The sequence below is a fragment of the Pan troglodytes genome, chromosome 5, assembly GCF_028858775.2.
Source record: "Pan troglodytes isolate AG18354 chromosome 5, NHGRI_mPanTro3-v2.0_pri, whole genome shotgun sequence".
Taxonomy (NCBI): Eukaryota; Metazoa; Chordata; class Mammalia; order Primates; family Hominidae; genus Pan; species Pan troglodytes.
The window spans coordinates 87444464-87462239 of record NC_072403.2 but is presented as its reverse complement, the minus strand read 5'-3'; the positions used below and the strand labels follow the sequence as shown (position 1 = coordinate 87462239).

At 36.3% G+C, this 17776-nt stretch overlaps 1 protein-coding gene across 4 annotated transcripts in view; it reads left to right on the top strand.

The window, feature by feature from the left end:
• The first annotated feature begins 5599 nt into the window (after nt 1-5599).
• The window catches only part of FILIP1 (filamin A interacting protein 1), a 200186-nt gene continuing 188009 nt past the window's right edge, over nt 5600-17776 (top strand). For 3 of the 4 annotated variants that reach the window (XM_001144104.8, XM_016955868.4, XM_009451565.5), the window contains exon 1: nt 5723-6109. The gene's annotated coding sequence lies outside the window, so the exon portion shown is untranslated. Of the gene's footprint in view, nt 6110-17776 lie in introns of all 4 variants that reach the window. The other variant, XM_001144185.6, reaches the window with a different exon arrangement.

The following is a 17776-nucleotide window of genomic DNA, read 5'->3' as shown; positions in this document are numbered from 1 at the left end:
AAAGCCCATTTTTCAGAGTTAAATATATATATATATATATAGTGTGTGTGTATATATATATATACAATGTGTATATATATACACATTGTGTATATATATATACAGTGTGTATATATATACTGTGTGTGTATATATATACAGTGTGTGTGTGTGTGTGTGTATGTGTATGTGTGTGTATATATATATACACACACACACATATAGTGTGTGTGTATATATATATATATACACACACACATATAGTGTGTATATACAAACCTATATACCTTGAGGAGAAAATGCATTATTCTTTGTGGTTCTATGCTCAATCACTGGCTTTCTGATTCTGTATCTGTTTCTTAAAGAGTAAATGTCCCAACCCCTTTTAAGAAATTGTTAAAAGTCATCCGTTACAACTAAGAATTGAGTATTGAGCAGGAGTAGGTCATGACTCTGGCACAGGAAAGGAAGCATGAAATAGTCTCAGGAGAAGGTTATCTGATCCTATTGAAAAGTAGGATGCTTGTGATCTGTAAGTGTCTGTAGAATATGGTCCTGAAATAACTTTCAGGATTAGACATGTTCTGGTAGGCTTGTCCTCCAGAGGTTGGCTTATGGGGTGTCAAAAAAACAACAACTTTTAGGCTTTAGTTCTAATAACCCACTTTCAAGCACACAAGCAGAGAAATGAGAATTTTAATGTCTAATACATGCATATAAGTGCTTAATTTACGGCAAAAGCAAAAATATTATTAGTTTATTTAAAACCTAGTCTTTCTCTTTCCTGAAGCAGTTGGAAAAATAAATAATTTAATATTTTATGAATATTTGTAGGTGTGACAGTGCTTATTAATTGTCAGGACAAGTATCTATTTTATAATGAATATATGTATATATTATTATAACAGTGTTAGTGCTCTTTCTTTTAAGGTTTTATAAAATCTAAATAGAAGAATAGCTAGATTAATTGAAAATGCAAGTATTTTCAAATTGTGAAAGCTGATTATGTCAAGTGTAATATAATATTATGTTGATGCCAAAGAACTTACTAATGTATGATTTCCCCTACATTGTTTTTTATTTTTTCTTGTTGTTGATTACAACTTTGAGAACACATAGCTCCAAAACATTTTTAAATTGCTTATCAAATCAAATCATAGACCAGAAATATATTTTTAGAATGTAATTTTAGAATTTCATTAAGCATTAAACTCATTCATCATAAAACATCATGCATTGCTTGTTTTAGAAACAATACTGAACAGCTCATATCCTTTGCTTAAAAATAGACTTTTTCTTAAAGCAATAATCTTCTTTTCAGTCCAATTTTTTTCTTTTCTGGTATTCAACGGGACTTCAGTTCCAACAAGTTTTTATTTTACTATGCTAATCATGAAATGATCCCATCTTTTTTTCCTATCTGCCTCCAAAGCTGTTGGATTTTAAATGTATTTTTTGGTCAAAAGTATATATATTCAGGGATAGTGAAGTTCATATGCCGTAACTCTCAGTGATTGATAAGAACAGGCTACTGTGACTATTGTATATAAGAGGCAGTTAAGTAGTTAAGAACACAAATTTTTGGAACCAGATTTACTAGTTCAAATTCTGGTCCTGCTATTTACCAACTAACATGTAACCTTGGCCAACTTATTAACATCTCTGTGCTTCAATTTCTTGCCTGTAAAATGTGAGATAATAATAATACCCACCTCATAAAGTTATTGTGAGAATCAATTTGGTTAACATATGTTAAGCCCTTAGAACTCTGTGTCTGGCTAATGGTAAGTGTTGCATAGATATTTTTATTATTATCCTGAGATCTATTACTTTCCTTTGAAATTTTAACAAATTCACTTTTGGGGACCAAGGCGGGCAGATCACTTGAGGTCAGGAGTTCGAGACCAGCCTGGCCAACATAGTGAAACCCTGCCTCTGCTAAAAATACCAAAAAAACAATAAAATTGGCCGGGCATGGTGGCACATGCCTGTAGTCCCAGCTACTCAGGAGGCTGAGGCAAGAGAATTGCTTGAACCTGGGAGGTGGAGGTTGCAGTGAACTGAGATCATGCCATTGCACTCCAACCTGGGTGACAGAGTGAGTGAAACTGTCTCAAACAACAACAACAACAAAAAAAATTTAACAAATTCAAAACAATTAATTCATAATCAAATAATTTCTTTTTACGAGTTTTTATATGTATCTAATGATGACCAACTCTGTCCAGAGAGCCTGGAAGCATTTTCTGTATGCTCTATAGTTTTCTTTATCTTTTCTTTAATCTTTTATATGTTCATTTGCTCATTCAGTCTTTCTTATTTATTGAACACTTACTTTGGTGCTTAGGTAGCCAGAAAAAAACAAACTGAAAAATTCTCTGGTACCAGTGAGCTTATATTCATCATCTCAGAGTCAGGCAATAAATGTTAACAGAGAATGTTTGATTGAAAACTTGCCTCATGCCACCCACCCACTACCCCCAAACATTATTAAAGTAAACATTGTTTTGAAGCAAGTGTCTATTTTTCTCTTCACTGGTATATTAAAGAACTTAATTAACTTATTAAATAACTTAATAAATTATTTTTGCTTTTAAAAATCACTATGCTTATTTAAGTGAACAAGGTGGGAAAATTTGGTTTGAGAAATGGGTGTAGAGATAATGGGTCAATGCTCTTATTTAATTTATTTGCCTTCCCCCCACCCCCCAATAGCATTAATCTATCTTCTTATTAAAAAGTTTTCTTTGGGAGGCCAAAGTGGGTGGATCACAAGGTCAGGAGATCGAGACCATCCTGGCTAACACCGTGAAACTAAAAATACAAAAAAAAATTAGCCGGGCGAGGTGGCAGGCGCCTGTAGTCCCAGCTACTCAGGAGGCTGAGGCAGGAGAATGGCGTGAACCCGGGAGGCGGAGCCTGCGGTGAGCCGAGATCACGCCTCTGCACTCCACCCTGGGAGACAGAGCGAGACTCTGTCTCAAAAAAAAAAAAAGTTTCATCATGACTCATCCTTGAAGTTGGGATATTCGGTTTTACTTGTAAATTTATCAGAGGTTCTCAGAATGCTCACACTTCTGAGAGGGCTGTGGGAAAGGATGCAGCTGAACAGTAATATATTAACAATATGTGTTGAAACAGCAGTTCCTTGTTGACTGTATACAAAACACAAATTTCTAATAGTTCTTAGCAGCACCACTTCCTCTGCAGATTATGTCGGAAATGCTTTAGTCTGAATAATCATTCCCAGGGGGAAAAGCCTTCAAAATAAATTTACTTTATTGCCTGTGTGTGTGTGAGTGTGTGTGTGAGAGAGAGAGAGTCTGATTATTGTAGAATACTGAGTCAGTCATGCACATATGCCTAGTATGATTAAAGAACATAATTTGATGATAGCAACAATATCTAATTATATGAATTATTCTGTATGCTGTGGCTTGTCACCACATTATTTAAAAATAAACTAATAGCAACAATAGACAGCTAATCCAAAGGTTAAGGAAAAACAATGGGAAGGGAATAGGTTTTCATAAAACAAAACAAAACTGAAAACTTTAATTATCTGGATAGTTGTGGAAGAAATAAATCTATCACCCTTTTTTGGCCGTAAGGGCAAAGTGGGTTTTTCCCCTCAGTTATCTCGACATTTGGCTACCACTCTTCTTAGCTTCATTTTGGTCTGGAGATATCTGTAAAGTGAACTCTTAGTAGGGGTGAAATAATATATCCCCAGGGTTATTTTTAGTGGATTTTAACCTGGGGCTGTTGCATTTGGTGTGTGTGAGGGGAAGCATATATATTTTTCAAACAGTAATTTACCCACATCTCACCCCGACCCACCACTTTTTTTTGGAGACATGGTCATGTTACCCAGGCTGGAGTGCAGTGGCACAATCATGGCTCATGGCACCCATGACCTCCTGTCCCCAAGCCATCATCTCACTTCAGCTCCCCAAGAAGCTGGGACTACAGGCATGTGCTCCATGGTCAGCTAATTTTTTGTAGAGACAGGGTTTTGCTGTGTTGCCCAGGCAGGCCTTGAACTCCTGTCGTCAAGTGATCCTTCCACTTCAGCTTCCCAAAGTGCTGGTGTTAGCCGCTGTGCCCAGCCCGTTTGTAATTTTTTAAAAGTTCTGATGATTCTGAATTATCTCATACTTCACTTATATACTTTCTACCTCTATTAGAACCCACTTTTGGGGACTGTGAATAGATTAAGTTTCTAAAAGATCCATTAGCTTGAGAAGAGTCAGTTAATTTCACATGAGAGCTCTTTCATCTTAATAGAAGTCTCTTTTTTTTTTTTTAAATCATGGTTGGCTCAGACTCAGAAAGACTGAGTCTGAGCAAATGCAATTTTACATGTGTATGGTAGTAAATACATTAAAGGGGCAGGGTGCATGCTGTCAGTGTGGTATTTGGAATGAGAAGAACTGAGATGTTTTTGAATGGCTTGAGCAGGTGAGGGTCATTTCTTTAAAAAGAAGGACATACACACACTCCTGATTGAAGTGGCAGACTTTCTCAGAGACATAGGGTTACCCAGCACATAAGCTACTTACTGCAAGTATGCAACTCTTAAAATATTACATCCACACCTTTACATATGCCCTTGGTTCATCTTCAGTTTGCATGTCAAAAAGAGGGTATCTTTAATCTGATAAATTGATCTCAGGAAGAGAGTCAACCTTTATAATGGTATTGGTGAGATTTTTGTCAGGGCCATATTCTAGTTTGTTAATCAATAATGTTTCTCTCTCTCTCTCTCTCTCTGTGTGTGTGTGTGTGTATGTGTGTGGTGTGTGTGTCTCCCTTCCTACTTTACCTGTGGCCAAAAGGACCTCCTTCAGTTTCCCTTAGTGTTAATTTCACATATGTAATTAGTAAAACGGTCCCCAAAGCTAGTTAATTAAACAATTTCTAAAAAGTTTCAATCTCAGCAGATTCATACCGTTTTATTATGTAGGATGAAGCACATAAAGTATCTTGAGACATTCTTCATGTTGTAGAGACTTGAGGGTTAATGATGAGGCAAGCCTGTCAACAACCAGAGGTATCTCATGTCCTGGATTTCCTGGAGTGTTTACCGTGTGTTACTTTGAATGAATGACCTGAGTGAGGATGCTAAGATTTTCCTTCTTAATGTTACTCCTTTCAAAATCATAATGTTATAGACATTCCTTTATGGTAATATTATTTTAATAACATTCAGGTACATAGCTGGACAAAAGTTTGATATGACTAGGTAAGTGATCTAGCTATAAATGAAACACACCAGTGTCAAAAGCTGTTTGGAAGTGATCTTGTACTCATTTTCACAACCAACAGTTGTGATACACTTTTTAAAAACCTCCATTTATGCAGAAGTGATACACTTTTAAAAGCATTTTTTATTTCAGAACATTTATCTGAGAGAGCCTAACTGAGAAGAATATTGCATTAGTAAATTGCTCTGCCTAATACAACTGCTGCTCTGTTTCTCTTCACATTTTAAAACCTAAGTCCCAAATCTCAGTCTGTAGTTAAGAGCTTCAAACAATAATTACCTCTGTGAAATGAGCAGAAGTCCTTAAAAGGGCCTGCCGGTTTTCCCGCAATCTTTTACAGGGTGAGCAGCGCTGTATCCACTGATAACCCAGCTGCTTAGGAACTGAGTAAAGCCGGCTCCAAACTTCTCAGCTGTTGACAGGCTTGACTTGCTGAGAACACTGGTTAAATATAGCACCCGCGAGCTCAGCTCCTCAACATAGTCATTGCTCTGACAGTGTTGTGAAGGGAGCAGAAGAGGAGAAACCTAATCTCCGAACCCAACAACACCTAGCAACAGTTGAAAAAACTTTTAAACAAAAGTCTGGGTGGGAGATATACAACAACTTCCAATTTCTGCTGATCGGGATTTCAGGGAGAAGAAGCTGCTTTCCCCCCTCTCTACTCTGTTTCCTGCATGACTTCAGCTATTGGCTGGTCCTGGGAAAGAAAGTGGGAAAAGCTTTTTCCTCTGTATTCTTTTGGGCTGGATAGTTTTTGAGAACTCGAATCTGTCTTGGGCTGTGAGACAAGCCACTGGGTTCTTCAAAGGATAAACTACCTACATAGAGGACATACCTTTGGTTAAAGGAGCTGCCGTCAGGTAAGACCAAAATAAATAACTACTTACTCTCTTAAGAAATATCTGTTTCCACAAGAAGAGAGTTCTCTCCCATTCTGTTTTGTCTGTTTCCTTTGATTCTTCCTGTTCTATGATGTGATAACACATTTAGAAATTATGATAACCATTGTGAATTATTTTTAAAAAGTCAGAAACATCATCTCTTCCTCAAAATTATACCAATTCCTTTTTAAACACATAATTTTATGGTGTTTTAGTAGACATCAAAATATTTCTCCCAAGTTAACACTCTTCGGCAGGTAACAGAACTATGACAAAGGACAATTTCACATCTCCTTTCACAATTGGGATGGCTAAGCAATGAAAAGGATATCTCCCCTAGAAGTAAAATAACTTTCATTTACTGAAACTAGCTAAGCAGCTTGTGTTTGGTAAATGAGAGGAAAGTCCCGCATGGTGTTTGTATTGCTGTACTTTTTAAACCTGCCGTTGCATGTGTCTCCTTTTGCCTAATTCTCTGATTACACTGGTACACCTTGTGCTGGTTCTGACCTCGTTACACTAGAGTCACCCCAAATGCTTCTGACTGGGCATAAAATATGCCTGGTATTAAATCACTACTCTTGAAGTTGTTGAATATAACTACTCAAGATAATGATATTTGTGTACTTTTAAAAAATAAATCAATACTTGTATTTAGATATAACAGATTCTATTTTTAAAAACTTAATTAGAAAACATTTTCTGTTAAGTTGCATGTGTGTGTGTATGAATGTGTTTACTATAGTGTAAAGGAAACCCTCCTTTCATCTGATGGCATCTTGTCTCCCCTTCCATGAGTTGCCATGCAATTTTATCAGAATTGCTTATAGTAACCAATTTCATGTTGAATATGACAACTTATGGTTGTACATTGTTGATATAGTTAGTATTGACGTCTGGTGGTTTGTAATTGGGGTAGATTTGCATAAAAATATTTTACCTCTAAATGAATATGATGATTTGAATAATTTTTTAGTCTAAGGATAATATCAAAGAAGATATAGAAGTACATTTTAATTGGAATTTTTAAAGTCTATTCTATCAATGTAAAGAAAGAATTTACCCAAAACCAGTTTTGAACATATTATTTGTTGACAAATAAGAATGTATCAACCTTTTCAGAAAATGATCTTCTTTTAAGAAAAGCTAATTAAAGCTTATATAGCATATGCTCAGGAAAATGAAATAGGGCACTCATTTCAGTATGTGTTATGTTTTATAATTCTGATTACTTGTTTATACAGTACATAAGTGAATCACATATACAAATATGTATAAATAATAGTGCAAAATGCACTCTGGTAAGTTTACTATTAGAGACCGAAACTCCTGATGCTTTAGTAGAGATGAAATATCTTTGTCTTGAAGGAGTTTGAAAAGTCAGAACTAAATGCTTTACATTTTTCTTGTTTTTATCCTAAGAAGGGTCACATTGTTGACTTAAAAATGTATGTGTAAGGCCAAAATCTACCATTGATTCTAGGCATGTAATTTCTTTTGGAGTCAGTGGGACAGTGTGGCGATAACTAAGTGCAGGATTTGGCCCTGTGTGAAAGTCATGTTTGCTGATGAAGTGAATTTTTCGGTATCATTAATTGTCTTCATTGTTGTACATTTATTCTTGAGAATCAACAGCAACTCAGCTCAGGCTAAACCACACGGTTTCCTCCACTATATGAACAATCAGGCTCTCCACGACAATGCAGATCTGTTCTCCTATTCACTCAAGTTCATAGTTCTGTGACATTTTGGAACTGTCCCTTTCCCCTTTACCATAAAAGTTGTTAGATTCCATTGCCGTGTCTTCCACCACACTAATGCCTGTTCTCTTCACCCTAGTTTGGATTATAACAATGCTGCTCCCTCCTACCCCTTGTTGCCATCCAAATCATCTTGCCCATGACCACGAGATTGTTTTACTAAAGCATTGCTATGTTTGTCTATCTACTCTTCAGTTATCTTCTGGGACTTCTAGTTGCTGCCAAACACCTAGGCTGGGTATTTTGAAAACCTTCCATCATCTGGCACCTACTTAACTTTTCCAGTCTCACTACCATGACTCAACAACAAGGTCCCTCTGCTTCAGGTATTTCAGATTATGGGCCATTCTCCAAACACATACTCAGTGAACATTTCAATACCCTAGCTTTGCCCCAGCTTTTATTCTCCCTGCCTGGAAGACATTTACTCTCTGGTCCTGTAGAAACTTTGCCTACTCTTTAAGACCCAGATCAGGGTCTTCCACTTTCACAATGATATTCTGGATCATACATGTTAGAAGTGATTCTTTCTAAGTTTAGACAGCTTTGTGCTCTATTAGAATTAGGGTACTTTTAAATAGGGTTTGCCTCTTTATATTCAGAACAATTTTATGACGTCTATTAGGTGCAATGCCGTATCCTAAGCATCACTTGGCTTTGGAGCTTCTCAGCTGCAGGCACATTGTGGATGTTCCATTCACATTTGTGGCTCTAGATATCTGATGATAAGTACATGAGAAAGTAAGGATAAGTATAGAATCAAGAAAAGCAACTGTAAGTTAATAGTTTTTTACTTCAGAAATTTCTCAAGGAAAGTCTTCATGGTTTTACCACACACAGAAAAATTACAAACACTTTTAACTACACTCATGTACCCAATTGTGGAAATGATGTTGTATCTCTCAGGAATAAAATAGAAAGGGGAAATATGACAGGACTGTGTATGTATATATGCATGCACACATGCACACACACACACACACACACAAATCCTGTGTATCTACCTAGACCTCTAAATACTGTAACTTATATACTTTTGTTATCTTTTGGTGCCAGGTTCTACTTATAGTTACTTTTGGTACAATTCATTTAAATCATGGCTCTTATTTGTGGATCGTGAATTAGAATCTGGCTTTGAACAAGAAAACATTTAAATACGTTATGATCCTTTTTCTGTTGTTTTTCTCTTGATATTTTGATAAAGACATTTTTCAGTATTTAATTGCTCATGAAAACTGTAGCCTTATTGGGTGAGATAAAGCAGGAATCATACTTTCAAAGCAATTTGTTCTGTATTCAACAAAAGAAAAACATTCTCTTAGTATTTATATTTTAAGATGGTCAAAGTGATGAAACTTACTCTTTTAAGTGGATATTCAGTAAGAAACCCTATGGAATTTTCCAATGAAATTTGTGAAATATTTAATATGTTCATTAAGCACCGGTTTCCTTGTGGTTATAATTTTTACTTATTGTTTAGAAGTGAAACTTTGGGGTTTACACAGTCTAAATAATGCTAACTGTGTTTTCGTTTTTTGGCAGGTGAGCATTTTTTCATAAAACATATGCCTTAAGATATAAGATTTTACAGAGTTTGTTTAATCGACATTTTCATTCATTTGTCTAATCTTCCTTCTTTAAACTCGTGGGTTTTAGAAAGGTAGCACTAGGAGAAATGAGGGGGCAAGCTCGTGTTGAGATTTATTTCAACAGAAAGGTTTAAGAGAAAAAAGATTGGTAACAATTTATTAGAAAAATGACATCTAAAAGCCTGCAGTATAAATTCATTTTTACATTATTTTTAATATATATAGCAATAAATAGAAAAAAGATAAGCTAATAAAAATACATTTTGTTTCTTTAAATCTGAGTTGAAGATATAACCAGAAGATGTTCATGGAAGAGGAGTCAGAAAAGGTTAGTAGCATGACTAAGTCAGTCAGATAGCCTGGATTCAGATTTCAGCTCAAGGTGACCTTAGGCAAATTAATCTCTGTGTCTCAGTTTCTTCATCTGTAAAATGAGGGTAATAATGCTATTTCCTTATGAAGTTTTTCTGAACATTAAATGACTTATAAAATCTATAGTTTGTAATTTATTCTTCAGTAAATTTAAGCTAGTATGGCTTTATTACACCTTAAATATAGTTATTTGTTTACTTTAATCTTAGTTGCATACAAAGTTCTTGGATGCGGATAGTTTGTGATCTCAACTTCATAGATTATAGGAAAGGCAGGAGAATGTATTATTTAAGTTTGGAATCCTGCTTGGGACATACTTTGCTGCTGGGTACTCTTAAGCAGACACAATTTGAACAGCAGCCAATAATTTAGTATGGAATTTATGTTTCAAACTCTCCCTTATCACTCAGCAGTCTGCTGTCTTATAGAACCATTACTAAAAAGCCTAAGAAATCACCCACAGCACAGACTGTTCTATGGTTTCTATATTTGCACTTGGAGATAAAGTGTGTTTATACACAGTGCTTGGGTGTCTGTTTTACAGCCGACTATACTGGGTAATGTACAGCAATGAAGACTTCCTCCTCCATGCAAGAACACATTATTAAATTTATCATTCTTTATTTCTTTCCTTAGATGATTTGTTTTGTTTTACTAACCTAGTAACAGATAAAAATGAAAAGACCAAAAAAGGTCATCTTAAGCTAACTTTAACTTTACTAAATGGAAATGAATTCTTGCGATTCATTGACCTTAATCCTATTCATTCTTCTTAAATATGAAAAGAAAAGTACATTCCAAGACAAACAAAAAGTGTTATCTCGTAAGATGTGTGTGTATGTGTATTCTGCTTAATATTCTGTATACTTAACAAAAATATATAAAGCACCCTTATAAGCAGGGAAGTTTCTTAGCAGCTTTAGTGGCAACAAACCTTATGCAGGACATAAATGGTTTAAATCTGTCAATTTTACTTTATTTTTCCCAATTGAAAGGATAAGTCTCTAAAAGTTGAGGCAAAACAAATTTTAAAATTGTCATTCTCTAATGAAAACTTCGTGTGGAAAGAAAGAAACAAAGGAAGGTAGGAAGGAAAAATAAAATAAAGAAAGAAAAGAAGGAAATAACTTTTCCTGGCTTTGTGGAATGAATACATTATAGTGGTACCAGGGCAAAAATATAGAAACCTCAGGAAAGTATATTGGATTATGTTTTTTTTTTTTCTTAAATGGTCAGTCTATGTTTTAGCTAATGAGAGAAGGGAAAAGGCTACAGGCAGAATATAGCTTTCTCTGGTAGTAGCTGAGGCAGTTTAATTTCAAAGACCAGGCAGCCCGTTGTGGAAGAATTTAGAATAAGGAAAGTCATACATGAATTGAGCAGCTTTAGCTGGCTGTTAACCAGCTGATTGCAGAACTTGAGAAACTCCCAGCACAGAAGTGAAGTAATACAACATAAACCAGCATCCCCCTGCTGCTCTGTCTCTGAGGGCTTTGTTTAAGCCACAGCAACACTGAGACATCAAAAGAAAGTTTGGGTTTTTTTCCCATTTTTGGGAAGTGGTGTCAACGTGCATAATATTGGGTGATTTATGTGTTTCTGAGGCCTGTGAAATACAAACTAAAAAGAATTTTTAAAGCTAATGCAGAAATTATCTCGAGTGATCTGATTTTAATTGAGCCCTTAAGGTTTAAGGTTTTTTCTGTTTTTATTTGCTTGCCTAAATGCTGTTGCCTACCTCCTTTACCAAAACATTGAGGAAACGATGATTGTTGCTTCACTGACCAAGGACCCTATAGTCTGCCCTTGAAAATAGTCTTGTTTGATCTTGTAAAAACTGTAATTGCAATCTTCCCAAGTTAATTTAAAGAAATGAATTATCTGCTTCTTATCTTTGTAAGGAAAAGGTGTAAGAAAGGTATGAAACGGACACATCAGAGTTGGCCAAATGCATTCTTTAAAAAATAATTTGCTGAAGATTTCAGGCCAAAAGAAGATCTGACTGAAAACAATAGACTGCTGGCACCACCAAGACAATGGAGTTACTGCCAACTTGCCCTTGTTTATCTAAAAGATCTATGCAAAAATTAGGTTTTCACACACGCACGTGCACACACACACACAAGTCATAGATGACACAATAATGGGAATAAATGAACATTCTTTTTCTTTCATATACTTATATCTTAAGTAACTCATTTTAGGCCTTGCCTCTTTGACCATGGTACCAAGCACAACAGGAAAGGAAGAGGCATTGCTGAGTTAATAATGCTATTTCAGTGTGGCAGCCTAAGTGCACATGAGGAAATGATGCCCTGCGCCTGTATTTGGAGCCCTGTAGTTACTGTGACGACAACACACACTAATGGAAAACAAAGAGGGTCTGCTCATCAGGGCAAGCCAGGAAGAGTTTTGCCAGCTCAGATTTTTCCTAATTATTCTATAAGTCTTGAAATGTGACACTGGAGGTATTCAAGGCTCTTTGTGTTTCATTAACTGTTTAGTAAGGGACACATGCTTGAAGAGCAGCCTGGTATTTGGATCAGGGAGTGGCCTTACATATAAGCTTAACTTTCACTCGCTGTGTTGATAGATATCATCTTCTGGTTTGAATACACCAAACCAACTTGTTTGGCCATAGCCTGTTGTTCGTTCTGGTCTTTAAGGAAGTCAGCTGCATTGGTGGAGTTCACTTCTCAGGGCCCCTCAACTTTTGATAAGACATCCCCAACTTCTACATTCTGCTCATTCCATAAGTAATAATAGTAATGGATACATGTAATATATATTATCTATATAATATACAACATATGAAGTACATTTACTATATAAAATGATAGGAATAACTAGCATATACTTGAGAATATTACTATGTGCCAGGAATTGTGCCAAGCATTTTACATGGATGATTTTATTTGCTTCTCGTAACAACCCTATGAGGTACTATTTTTATCACTATTTTACAGATTAGGAAAATGAGGTTATAAATGTTAAATAACTTACCTAGTAGTAGATTTAAAATCCAAATCCAGGCAATTTGACCTTATCTATTCGATAGTTTCAACCACTTTTTAAAATTCAGGCAGTTGTTTATGGAACACCTCCACCTAGATGACTATGAGATGTTTTACTGAAACGTGTAGAATGTGACACTGCAAGGTAACAGCTGCCCCTATAGTATTAAAAGATTCACAAAGTGCAAAGAATAAAGAGATTTAGGGTCAGAAGGCTAACAGAGGCTCTTTTCCAGGATCCCAAAGTGGAATCAGAAGCTTCAATGGCCAGTAGAGTTGGGCCACCCTGGATGAGCTAGGCCTGGGGCACTGAGATGCAAAAGCGATTCTTCCAGTTGTTGATGGGGCAGTGTGGTTCTTGGTTTCTACACTGCTGGGTTGATTCCCAAGAAGAGGATGCCATGGAGCATTTGATTTTGTACCACCTCCTTTGACACTGTTGGGGCTTTTGTCTGCTGTTGCTCCTATTGACAACTCAGAGCCCCACCTTCTATTGTAAACTTTGAATGTGCTGCCAGTCTCTGCCTTGGTCATAAACATTTAGTTTGTGAAGTGGGTTCAAGAGGGAGTTCTATGAAATACTTATCCCTGTTGTTGGTAGCAATACTTCTTCAAGAAACCTCTGGTGGAGTGTGTGTGTGTGTGTGTGTGTGTGTGTGTGTGTGTTTTGGTCAGAAGGCAGTGAGGAAGGCGGTAGAAGGTGCTCCACATAAAGGCTTGTTATTGGTTCCAAATGACTTTGTTTTGGTAGTGAGTTGCTATTCTGGCAGCATGATGTTCCTTCAAAAAAATAAAACAGAGAGCTTTCTGTAGTTTAAGAAAAATTACCTGACGCTTTTCAGCCATTTTGCTACTATGGATCAGAGGCATATTTTATTGGATATTTTATTTAATTCTTTTATCTTTATTTGCCTGCATGGTGTCCAAATGTCTGACTATTTGGAAATAATTGAAACTTTTGAGTTTCTATTTGCGTTTCTGGCATTTAACTTTCAGATTGTTTGAAGTAAAAGGAGAGCAATTCTAATAAAACTTTGATGGAGCAGATAATGCTTTGCTTTCTCTTATGCCAGTGGCCAGAAAGACTCTACTTTTCCAGGGTATCACATATCCCAGGTAGTGGGATTGAATATCCCAGGAAGGTGAATGTTTTATATGGGATGGAATATAACAGAATAAATCTCTACCTTCTGAGAAATTCTATTCTAATAAATTGAAACAGTAACTTGTCACAACTATACTAGCACACCCCAACTCCCCCTCCCCAAACACATTACATTCATTATTGGTTAATAGCACAGGACTTGTACTGCTACTCACCTGACAGGCTAAACATCTTCCTGAAGCAAATATACTGTTTGCTGTGTGATACAGACCTGTTCAATCCAAGTCAATGAAAAAGAAGTAAAGGCAGAGATGTATTACATTTCACGAAGGCTGTCTGTTTTCTTGACATAACATCTCTTGATTTCTTTGCAATAAACTCAGTTTTCCTTTTTTCTTCTCCTGTCTTTATGTAAAAAGGTGTAATAGTGTCAAAGGAGGAAAAGAACTGTAATTTTTTTTTCACCCACCCAGAAAAAGAGTATTAGTGTTCTATTCTTTGGAGACAAACAGTTTGACTGGTTGGCCTCTAGAAGTATTTTTTTCCTCATTCAATTATTCTAAATTTCTTTTGGTACACAACAGCGATAATTTCCACATTAGTCTTTAGCTAATTTTTAAGATATTGACAGCTTATCATATTCATTCAAGAATTATCTAAGACTTCTGTAAGATTTCCTAGTTCTCTTTGCACATCTGCCCCTAGTCTGATTGTGAGCAGGCACAGGGCCTTGAGTACCACAATGTCAATGATTACATGGCTTTGGTCCTGGGGACAGCTATACCTTACAGGAAACCAAAAGGAGTGGAAACCTCTAGACTCTGACCTCACTTGAAACCATCAGATTATCTAGTACTGTGGCTCTCAACACTCTCTGTGCATCAAAGTCACCTGGGGTGCGTTAAAAATGCAGATGCCTGGGCTATGCCCCCAGAGGTTCTGATTTAAATTGGCCTGAGAGGGTGCCCAAGTATTGGTCTATTTTCTAAGCTTTTGTGTGATTTTAATTTGCATCCAATATTGAGAACCTGTTATCGCAATCATTTTAAAGACAGTACTTTAAAAGTACTTTAAAAGACAGTACTTTAAAAGTACTTTAAAAGATAGTACTTTGAAATGATGAGTGCCACCTCATCATTTTAAAGAAGATAGTACTAGAATGAGAAGTCACTCAGCTCAAGTTACAAAACCTTCCGCAGGTAGAATTGAGTATGGAACTGTGATTATTCAACCCTTGGTAGTGGGTACTTTCTACACCTTGCAGTGGCTGTGTTCCTGTCTCAAGAGAACTGACACTCAGGATCGTTGCCTGGCTTACTTTTAAGATCTTGACTTAAGGATTTTTGATTACTTTCTGGGTCCCTTTCTGTGACCGCACTCAGTTCTGTACAACAGTCACATAGGTGGAAAAAGAAGTAAAGCAAGGACCAGAACTTAAGTCCCCTGAGCCCCAGTCTATTACTTTTTTCTATCACACAATCATAATAAACAATAAAGTAGCTAATATTTAATGAATGCTTTCTGTATGTTAGGCACTAACAGTTTCATAAGGCAGATACACATATACTATATATTTTACAGATAAGGAGGCTGAGGGAATTGTTCATCTCCCCCCAGCCCCCAGCAAGCAGGTGGCAAGTCTGGGATGTGTCCAGGCAATTGGACTCCCCAGCCTGTGCTTGTAAGCTCTTAATCACTTTGCTATTCTGGAGCCCACTCTGAAAATATAAGGTGTTGAATGGCAGCTGCTCCCTCATTTCAGCATCAGGGGTCTTGTTGCAGCTGGTTATGGTGACCTTAGTTCCTGCTAACTGGGCTTTCTGTTTGACTAGAGATTGGGTCCTTGCCTTCCCCTCTATTTTCCCAATGACTGGCCCAATTGGAGGCAACCTATTCTCCTCAAGATTTTGTTATGATGCTCTATTTCCCCTCGTGACTTTGTTTCTTATTTCCTGTCTTTCCTTTCTCTTGGGGACCAATATAATATTTTATGCCTTACTTTTGGGCACATGTACTTTACCCCAGACTTTCTGAACACAAATTCTACTGTCCTGTTTGGATCCTTGACCTTTCCCCTAGTCTTGTGAGTTTGGCTGGGTTCCCCATTTTTCCTGTGATTCCTCTGTCTGGACTTTTATACCTCCCCCTATCTTCTCTGACAATACCAGCAACAACAGGAAAGGATTAATCACTTTGCTTTCCTATACAGCAGGTGCATTGGAAACAAGCTGATCTGTCCTGTGAAACTGACAGGTCAGTGTGTTAATGTACTCCGAAGAACTTTTAAAATCTACATTTTTAGGTAGCATGTACGGAATTAATTTTCTGATTGATTCTGTAAGTTTGAAATTCTATGGAACAGGCTTCTTCACACCTAGAGAAAAATGTATGTGTGTTGTCCGGTAAAATGAATCTTACTAAGATGAAAATCACCAATAGCAAATACTGTAGCGCAGATTTTTTTTTTGCAATAGAAAGCAAACAAAAAGTGAAAGATTCTTATAATTATTCTGTGACACATATTTACATGTAAATTCAAAAATTCAACCTGATAAATAAATTCCGTTATGACTTGGCACTGTTTTTAGAATCACCTTGAACCAAACAAGTACTCAATAACTGTTTGTTAAATTGAATTCATTAAATGTCATGAAATAGAGAAAGTAAATATTAATGACCAGTTTCCATTGATTAAAGTGAACATAATGTTTCCTTGATAAACATGGCAGTAACAGTTAGTGACCATTGATGATTATTTCTCTGCTTCTCAGTTTTCTCTAAACCTTTATGGTCATGTATTGCTTTTCTAACAATATTAATTAAAAATAAACAAATGTTTTAAATGTTCACTAGAGTATCACAGAATAACCAATTCATAACTAAGTGGGAGCTGGACTTAGTAGCTCTAATTAGCATGATGCATACATATTTCCATTAACAGACTAGAATTCTTACTTTAAAATACAGTGGCATAGACATAACTATTGACAAAAGTCTAATTGCAGCTACTAACCCAAAACCACAACCAGGCTGTAGTTCATTAGCTGGAAACGCTCCCATCCTTGGAAATCTATTTTGGAGTTAGGATTGCTCCACTCCTCTACAAGTGGTAAAGCAACAGCTGCCATTTAATTAATGTTTCTGCTGACAGTTCCAGCTGATGAATACCATTGAATTTCCCTATTACCATCAATACTATCTACATTACTCCAAAAGGATATACTGAGTATAATTTTTTGATTTTGCTTTATTTCACCTTATTTCTTTCTCGCATCACTTCTTCCAAATTCCAATGATGCCATTATTTACATCACCATTCACATCTTCCAGGGAATAAAGTCCCAGTGGAACGCATGTGTTCCTGGTGATGTATTGTGATGGAATCTCACCAAAATGAGCACGTGAAATGCTGAGCTCAGAGAAGAGGACAAGGGGGAAAACCAGATGAAAGTGGCCTGTGGTTTTTCAGAAAGTGAAGAATTTTGTCCTTTTGAGAGAAAGATTAGGGAAAAAAACAGAGGTCTTGTTTTTCTACATAGTATTAGTGAAAGATTAAAATCATCTAATTTAAACTATATTTGGGTTATATTATTATTTCAATTTCTCTTTCCAGACACTTTTTCATAGGAGTTGAATTTCAACAGAGCTCTCACTATTATTGTGTGAGAATTTAGAAGAATTTGGTCTGTGTGAAAGCACATGATTATAGAGTGAGGTCCACTCAGTCTGCTCATCTTAAAGAATGTGTCCTGGGGCTCAATCAGGCAAGGCCCATGTTTTGTAGCTAAAAGAGGGGTTGGATTGAT